Source organism: Coregonus clupeaformis, chromosome 18, assembly GCF_020615455.1.
Source record: "Coregonus clupeaformis isolate EN_2021a chromosome 18, ASM2061545v1, whole genome shotgun sequence".
In the NCBI taxonomy this organism is placed as follows: Eukaryota; Metazoa; Chordata; class Actinopteri; order Salmoniformes; family Salmonidae; genus Coregonus; species Coregonus clupeaformis.
This window is the reverse complement of record NC_059209.1, coordinates 20,155,987-20,164,382: the sequence shown is the minus strand read 5'-3', so window position 1 is coordinate 20,164,382 and position 8,396 is coordinate 20,155,987. Positions and strand designations below refer to the sequence as shown.

At 43.8% G+C, this 8,396-nt stretch overlaps 1 long non-coding RNA gene across 2 annotated transcripts; it reads right to left on the bottom strand.

The window, feature by feature from the left end:
- Nucleotides 1-4,931: 4,931 nt before the first annotated feature.
- Nucleotides 4,932-6,621, bottom strand: LOC121551941. Of its 2 annotated transcripts, XR_005997118.1 has the most exons (4): nucleotides 6,446-6,621; nucleotides 5,463-5,537; nucleotides 5,294-5,393; nucleotides 4,932-5,028 (listed from the first exon to the last, which is right to left on the bottom strand). It is a non-coding gene; the product is annotated as an uncharacterized LOC121551941 (long non-coding RNA). The 2 variants fall into 2 exon arrangements; XR_005997117.1 differs by having other exon boundaries at nucleotides 5,294-5,537.
- Between the last annotated feature and the right edge of the window lie 1,775 nt (nucleotides 6,622-8,396).

The window sequence follows — 8,396 nt, the reverse complement described above, 5'->3', positions numbered from 1 at the left end:
AATGCAAGACACATATGACTATAAGCACGATTAGCAGTCATACATTCTGTAGCACTCGATTGCTCCACATTGAACGGCCCACTTCTTTCAGACAAATTAAGCAGTAGTGCTGCTGTAGTAATAACAAAATAATACAAAAATAACAGCAAATATGATCACAAGAGGGGAAAAAACTAACACGCTTCACTTCAGAGTTCTGGTGCTGATAGGAACATGTTATTTCCAAACTCTAAAAGAAAGGACTACAAATACTACATTTGTCAAATACTCCAAGTGCAAGATATGTCCACAGTCCACCATCTTACCTAGATAGAAACAACTACATTCTCAGAAATAAAAACTACTTCAGGCCAAACTGAGCTGCTTTGAACTTGTGGTCAAGTTCCTGGAGAATGTCAAGTTCGTGGCAGGGGAGTACTTCAAGTGTTTAAGTAACTATTGTTCACATTCACACTCAACCCAATCACTCTCACACACACAAAAAAAAAAAAATACAATATATTCGCATAGTGGTCCTAAGGTTACTAATAGTATAGCCTGTACGACCTACAAGGACCAGCCTAGAAACACATTTGGGCCATGGCTGCTCTAAAGACACAGGTAGTAACATCTGGACCAGGGACAAAGCACACCAACCACTGGTCCACCAGAAAAATAAGAGCCAAGCTATCAATAGGAAAATAAAAGAAGCATTATCCAGAGCATTGGTGTCTAACTGCGCTGCTGGCTTTTTTGCCAACGTTTACTGACACCGGCCATATTCAACAGGTGTTAAGCGCTCGTAAATGTGTCACGTTATTCTGCGCTCTGGCACACTCAGACGAGAGTGCTCTGAAATCGGAGTAGATAGCCAGAGAGAATTTACCAGCTAAGCCTAGACAGTTGTCGCAGTGACATCATGAACATTCTATTGAAGTGGTTACTTGCATTGTGGAGTCTTTTGTTTAGACATGTAGCTAGCTAAACAATGAACCATACTCCCAACTCACAACGTTACTACCCTGCATGAATCTGCAGGTAGCTAACCAACCAGGTTCAATGTTAGCTAGCTAGCGAACATTAGGCTATAACGAGCAATGCAAATGGCTCTGAGATACAAATAATATTACTACCCAGATCATACACGTAACGTTAGCTAACGAGCCAGCCAGCTAACGTTAGCTAGGTAGCTAACAGTACGCTTTAACTTGAAATGAAAACGACTTTCTGACAAAATTAGAAATGTGTAATATCTGAAAATGTAGCTAGCTAGACCATCTTACCCATATACATGGATGGACGCTTCTCCCTCTCTGTCACGGATTCCATGGTTGCCCTTAGTTTGAAGATGTAATCCGGAGACAGGTGTTTTATACAATAGCCTTCTGTGTGTTCTCTTTTCGACTCCCTCTGCATATTTGCAATCAAACGCCAGAATCTTCTCCATCCCCTTAGCTATCATACTCTAATTCCACTGATTTCAAAACAGAAAGTGGAGAGCAACACTTTTGCAGTTCTACTACTTGATATATTTTTTTTAAAACTGTGTTAGAAAGGATTACCTACACATGCTGACCAGCTCATGTTATAGACAGAAGCGTGCTACATGGCAGACCAATCCTAACTAATCTCTCGGCATATCCAGCCCACCCATTATCTCAGCCAATCATGGCTAGCGGGAAGGTTCCTGTCTCTTTCCGTGGTTAAACCAACTAGGCTCGTAATTTAACATATTTTTTGTATTTACAGATGGCATACACGTTTGTTATTAAGGCACATAAAAATTCTGTGATGAGTGTGATTAGAAGGAGTCAGGCGCAGGAGGGTAAATCACTGAATAAAGAGTTTATTCCGTCGTACACAGTTGCGCTGGTTAGCGACAACAAAATACAGACACAGGGGAATAATCTATCCCGGCAACACAAGGTACGAGTAGCTCCACCGAGCTACACTGAACTCACATAAAACAATCACCAACAAGGACAAGGGGGCAGAGGGAACACTTATACACAGAATAATGAGGGGATATGAACCAGGTGTGTGAAATTGACAAGACAAATGAAATTATGATATATGGAGCGGCAGTGGCTAGTAAGCCGGTGACGACGAACGCCGAAGCCTGCCCGAACAAGAAGGGGAGGCATCCTCGACCCCCCCCCACCCCTTGACGCGCAGCTCCAGCAGCGCGCCAACCCCGGCCTCGGGGACGGCCAGGAGAACGCGGAGCAGGGTGGAAATCCCGTAACAGACAGGGATCGAGGATATCCCTCACCGGGACCCAGCACCGTTCCTCCGGACCGTACCCCTCCCACTCCACGAGGTACTGAAGGCCCCCCACCCGACGCCTCGAATCCAGGATGGAACGGACAGAGTACGCCGGGGCCCCCTCGATGTCCAGAGGAGGTGGAGGGACCTCCCGCACCTCGAATCCTGGAGCGGACCAGCCACCACCGGCCTGAGGAGAGACACATGAAACGAGGGGTTAATACGGTAATCAGGGGGAAGTAATAACCTATAGGTGACCTCGTTGATTCTCCTCAGGACTTTTAACGGCCCCACAAACCGTGGGCTCAGCTTCCAGCAGGGCAGGCGGAGGGGCAGATTCTGGGTCGAGAGCCAGACCCGATCCCCCGGTACGAAGACCGGGGCCTCACTGCGGTGGCGGTCAGCGTTGGCCTTCTGACGACGCAAGGCACGTTGGAGGTGAACGTGGGCAGTGTCCCACGTCTCCTCCGCACGCCGAAACCAGTCATCCACTGCAGGAGCCTCGGTCTGGCTCTGGTGCCAGAACCGGTTGGTAACCTAAAACACATTGGAATGGCGTTAGGTTAGTAGAGGAGTGGCAGAGAGAGTTCTGGGCATATTCTGCCCATGGCAAGAACACCGACCACTCCCCCGACCGGTCCTGGCAGTAGGACCGCAGTAACCTACCCACATCCTGATTTACCTGTTCCACCTGCCCATTAGACTCGGGGTGGAACCCAGAGGTCAGGCTGAATATGGCCCAATTACCACCAGACAAAATGCCAATAGGCACAGTATTTGTCTCGGCTGGGAATGACAATGAAAGATGACTGGTGCACATTGTTATATTAGCAGAACACTGCTTCTATGGTATTATGTAAAGGTTATTTATTCTACATGGACCTGTTACTACATTTGAAAGGTATTAAAACACTTAGTTTTGAATATCTACATACATTCAGCAATTGCATTCTTCTCATATGTGACTCGTTTCAGGAATCTAGGCCTATGTCGCTCGTCACTACTTCACATGAGAGCCATTTGAACGTAAACTTTATTTAAAAAATCTAAATGTGTTTTTTGGCAGAAATGCCTTCTGGAACATGTGAACTTTCATGTGCCTTAATAAGAAACGTGTATGCCATCTGTAAATATGAATAAAATGGTTAAATTACGAGGCTAGTTGGTTTAGCCACGGAAAAAGACCGGAACATTCCCGCTAGCCATGATTGGCTGAGATAATGGGTGGGCTGGACATGCCGAGAGAGGAGTTTGGATTGGTCTGACATTTAGCACGCTTCTGTCTATAACATGAGCTGGTCAGTATGTGTAGGTAATCCTTTCTAACACAGCTTTTTTGAAAGATATCAAGTAGTAGAACTGCAAAAGTGTTGCTCGAGTTTTGAAATCATTGGAATGCCCAGTGGAACTAAAGTATGATATCTAAGGAGATGGAGAAAATTCTGGCGTTTGATTGCAAATATGCAGAGGGAGTTCGAAAAGAGAACACACAGAAGGCTATTGTATAAAACACCTGTCTCCGGATTACATCTTCAAACTAAGGGCAACCATGACATCCGTGACAGAGAGGGAGAAGCATCCTCCATGTATATGGGTAAGATGGTCTAGCTAGCTACATTTTCAGATGTTACACATTTCACATTTTGTCAGAAAGTTGTACTGTTAGCTTCTAGCTAACGTTAGCTGGCTGGCTAGCTAGATAACGTTTTGTGTATGATCTGTGTAGTAATATTATTCGTATCTCAGAGCCATTTGCATCGCTCATTATAGCCTAATGTTAGCTAGCTAACATTGAACCTGGTTGGTTAGCTACCTGAAGATTCATGCAGGGTAGTAACATTATGAGTTGGGATTATGGTTCATTGTTTAGCTAGCTAGCTACATGTATAAACAAAAGACTCCACTATGCAAGTAACTATTTCAATAGAATGTTTATGATGTTACTGCGACAACTGTCGATAGACATAGCTGGTATATTCGCTCTGGCTATCGACTCCAATTTCAGATCACTCTTGTCTGAGTGTGCCATAAAAATAGCCTAACCAGCTCTGCTAGGGCAAGTAAAAGTAAGTGTTCTATCATTTGTGTCTGGAAGTAGCTGGCAAGCTAGCCAATGTTAGCCAGTTAGCTTGGGTGCTTGACTGCTGTTGTGAGGTGCAGAACGCTCGGATCAAACCTGCTTTTCTGCCAGAGCTTCCAGTGTGCGCTCTGAGAGCGAAACGCTCTGAATTTACAAATGGCCAATCTGACAATGCTCTGAATTTACGAACGCCCAGAGCACACTCTGGCACTCCAGATTAAATTTACGAACACACCCGTAGTATAAACCATCCTTTAGTCTTGAAATCTTTGGTTGTTTAGTACATAGCCTCAAATGTGAATCCTTAAAGAGATGGGTGGGGCTAAAGCTTAAAAGGGTGTGAACATTGCTGAATGGGTGTAGACAATGAAGATCTCTCCAGTATGTACCAAAACATTCAATAACCATTTTCTCAAAAGTGAGGTTACAAGTTTATCAACTTTCAAAGCAGAATAACGTTCCCATTGTTCCTCAACTGTAGTGTATGATATACAATTTTCTAGCGCTGAGTCTCTACTTTTATCCAATGTAAAAAACACTATTTCAAATGTTGCTACATAAGACCGAATCGAGCCGGTCGGTCACATATACTATGTTGAAGTTTGAACAGGTCAGACTAAACCTACCTAATTCTGTTCTCCCCATTGACAACCGTTGGTGAGCAGGCAACAGGTGGGGCTGGAGGTGAGGTCTTTGCCATAGCCCTATTGATGGGCATAGCAGCATAGATCAGCTCCTAGCCCCTCATCAAAGATACTGGTCGGTCACATACACACACACACATTATCAATGGTGGTTATGATTAGCCTGGTGGAACCAACCAGATCGCTGCATTCACCTTTCTATTTCACTTCAAATATCATCAAATGTGAAGTGAAATAGAATGGTGAACATAGCGATCAGGAATTAGCCTACTAGTTTATCAAGCTGGGTCTTTTTTAATACAACTTTTCACTAAACACACTTTACCTGTCATTGTTGAAGCCGTCTGTGCGATCAGGGCAGTAACTCGGGTCACTATCAGAGGCCTCGTAATGGCGTGTCCTTTTCATAGGAGTCGAGGGAGACTCTGGCAACAAGATTTTTGGAAGTCGCTAAACCATTGCAATCACATTGCTGGACATGTTATGATACCCACCTTTGCTGTTTCTGGTAGGTCCTGGCATCTGTTCATGACCAGGGGATCAGTCAGGCACCCAACTGTGCACTTTGTCTAACGGAAAAACAGGGTCAACGATTGTCATCATCCCTCAATTATAAACATAGCTTGAGAAATAACGTAATCTCATTTGGAAGCTTTTTCTATGCTTTACAGATGTAGACTGACTGGCTCCAAATTAGATTAGATTTAGGCCGATGATGCCGTCACACTATGTAACCAACTGTGACATGTTTTACTATGGCCCTGGGTTGGTTTGAGTTTGTTGCTGCTAGTTAGTACACTGTTGCAGTCATACATGAGTTAGCTAGTACCACCATAGCTGCATCCAATATTTATTTGTGCCCTAGACATGGGTTGCACCTTGGTGGCTAATGTGACTGTTTCATCTAAATTACACTAACTTAGAGTGGCATGGCAATACAATGACATTGCTAAAGTAGGCAAATAATTAGTAGGCAACAATTTTGCCATATTATGAAGTCCTCAAATTTACTTTAGAGAGATGGCAATGTTGCCATTACTGTTTCTAGCAAAGTTCGTCAAAAATAGCTACGTGACAGAGCCTGGGGAGAGGCCAATACCACGGACCAGAGCTAAGTGGGTCTCAGGGTACAAAAGCTCAGTAAGACAAACGGTTCAAACTTAGGTTTTATTTCATAATTGACCAACAGAAATGCTTACAAATAAGGAACTTAAAGTATAACTTCAAATAACAGGTCGGCAGGTAGCTTAGTGGGTAAGAGCGTTGTGCCAGTAACCGAAAGTTTTTGAAATGTTATCCTTTTTCCCATCCAAAAAAAATCCGAGTTGTATTGAGGTAGGCTAATGTTAGCCCTAGCTAGCTAGCTAGCTAACGTGTTGTCAGCTATGCTAGTGATAGTGATAATGATTATCAAAATATACAGTACATAACCAAATACGTAACCAGCAGTCTGTGATCTAGTTACTGGCATACTCACCGCCACTGGGGACCAATGTACTCCAACCACCTATTCCGCATGATAGGGTCCTTTGGCAGGGCATGCAAACCATTTGGCTGTGCATCTTACAGGAAGTGTGCATTACATGGTCAATCCGTATAGGGCTTTTCAGTCTAAAACGACTGTGATCCTTTGAACGTGTTGGGGGCGATGAAACAAAGGCGCTCCATTCAATGAAGGGAAGCGAAGGTGCGATTTACACGTGGAGTTTGGCAAAAGGGGGCATGATTTGTTGACATACTGTACTTCAAACCCAACCTTCATTTGCTCTTTGTGAGGTTCCAAACTCCGTTTTAGAAGAGACTGACTTTATGACCAAAATGCAACAAGCGCTCACAGTCTCAGTGCCGAATTAAACGTTCATCCACATTCTCCAAACGTCAAATTTAGAAGTTTTTCCTAACGTCAAATTTCAAAGTGTTTTTGTTGCTCCTGCTGCTCTGTATCATTCCATTTCTCCAAATGTCAAATTTCGAAATTAAAGTTTAGGCACTCATTCCGAATGGTTAAGGTAAGGGTTAAGACTGGCATTGAACAATCAACCTTCTAATCTAGATACATGGGATTACACCCATCCACCACCCCTGTCCATAATATCCTAGTAAAACCCAAGCCTACTTGATGGTAATAGCGTTCACTATTGCCCCTAGTGGCCGGTTTTGAAGGCATTTCCTGATGTTCTCAGAACATAGATCGATATCCAATTTCGTTGTCAATCTTGAACGACCTGGCTGCAAAAATGATCCTATTTACACATTGTAGTCAAATTTGAAACTAGAATAAATGTTTGACTCATATTGATTCCACATAGGTCGTTTTCAAAGGCATTAGTTTGTTTTTAGGGGCAGTTGCTCTTTAAGGGCTTCTTCAACCAACTTTTTGTCACAATGCAATTAACACTATCATGTCTTCTTTCTTCCATTGTCTCAGCTGTTCCCTTCATAATCATGGAGCAGGTGTCCATGATGCATTAGACCAAACATGTACAGTGGGGAGAACAAGTATTTGATACACTGCCGATTTTGCAGGTTTTCCTACTTACAAAGCATGTAGAGGTCTGTAATTTTTATCATAGGCACACTTCAACTGTGAGAGATGGAATCTAGAAAATCACATTGTATGATTTTTAAGTAATTAATTTGCATTTTATTGCATGACATAAGTATTTGATACATCAGAAAAGCATACCTTAATATTTGGTACAGAAACCTTTGTTTGCAATTACAGAGATCATACGTTTCCTGTAGGTCTTGACCAGGATTGCACACACTGCAGCAGGGATTTTGGCCCACTCCTCCATACAGACCTTCTCCAGATCCTTCAGGTTTCGGGGCTGTCGTTGTGCAATACGGACTTTCAGCTCCCTCCAAAGATTTTCTATTGGGTTCAGGTCTGGAGACTGGCTAGGCCACTCCAGGACCTTGAGATGCTTCTTACGGAGCCACTCCTTAGTTGCCCTGGCTGTGTGTTTCGGGTCGTTGTCATGCTGGAAGAACAGCCACTACCCATCTTCAATGCTCTTACTGAGGGAAGGAGGTTGTTGGCCAAGATCTCACGATACATGGCCCCATCCATCCTCCCCTCAATACGGTGCAGTCGTCCTGTCCCCTTTGCAGAAAAGCATCCCCAAAGAATGATGTTTCCACCTCCATGCTTCACGGTTGGGATGGTGTTTTTGGGGTTGTACTCATCCTTCTTCCTCCAAACATGGCGAGTGGAGTTTAGACCAAAAAGCTCTACTTTTGTCTCATCAGACCACATGACCTTTTCCCATTCCTCCTCTGGATCATCCAGATGGTCATTGGCAAACTTCAGACGGGCCTGGACATGCGCTGGCTTGAGCAGGGGGACCTTGCGTGTGCTGCAGGATTTTAATTCATGACGGCGTAGTGTGTTACTAATGGTTTTCTTTGAGACTGTGGTCCCAGCT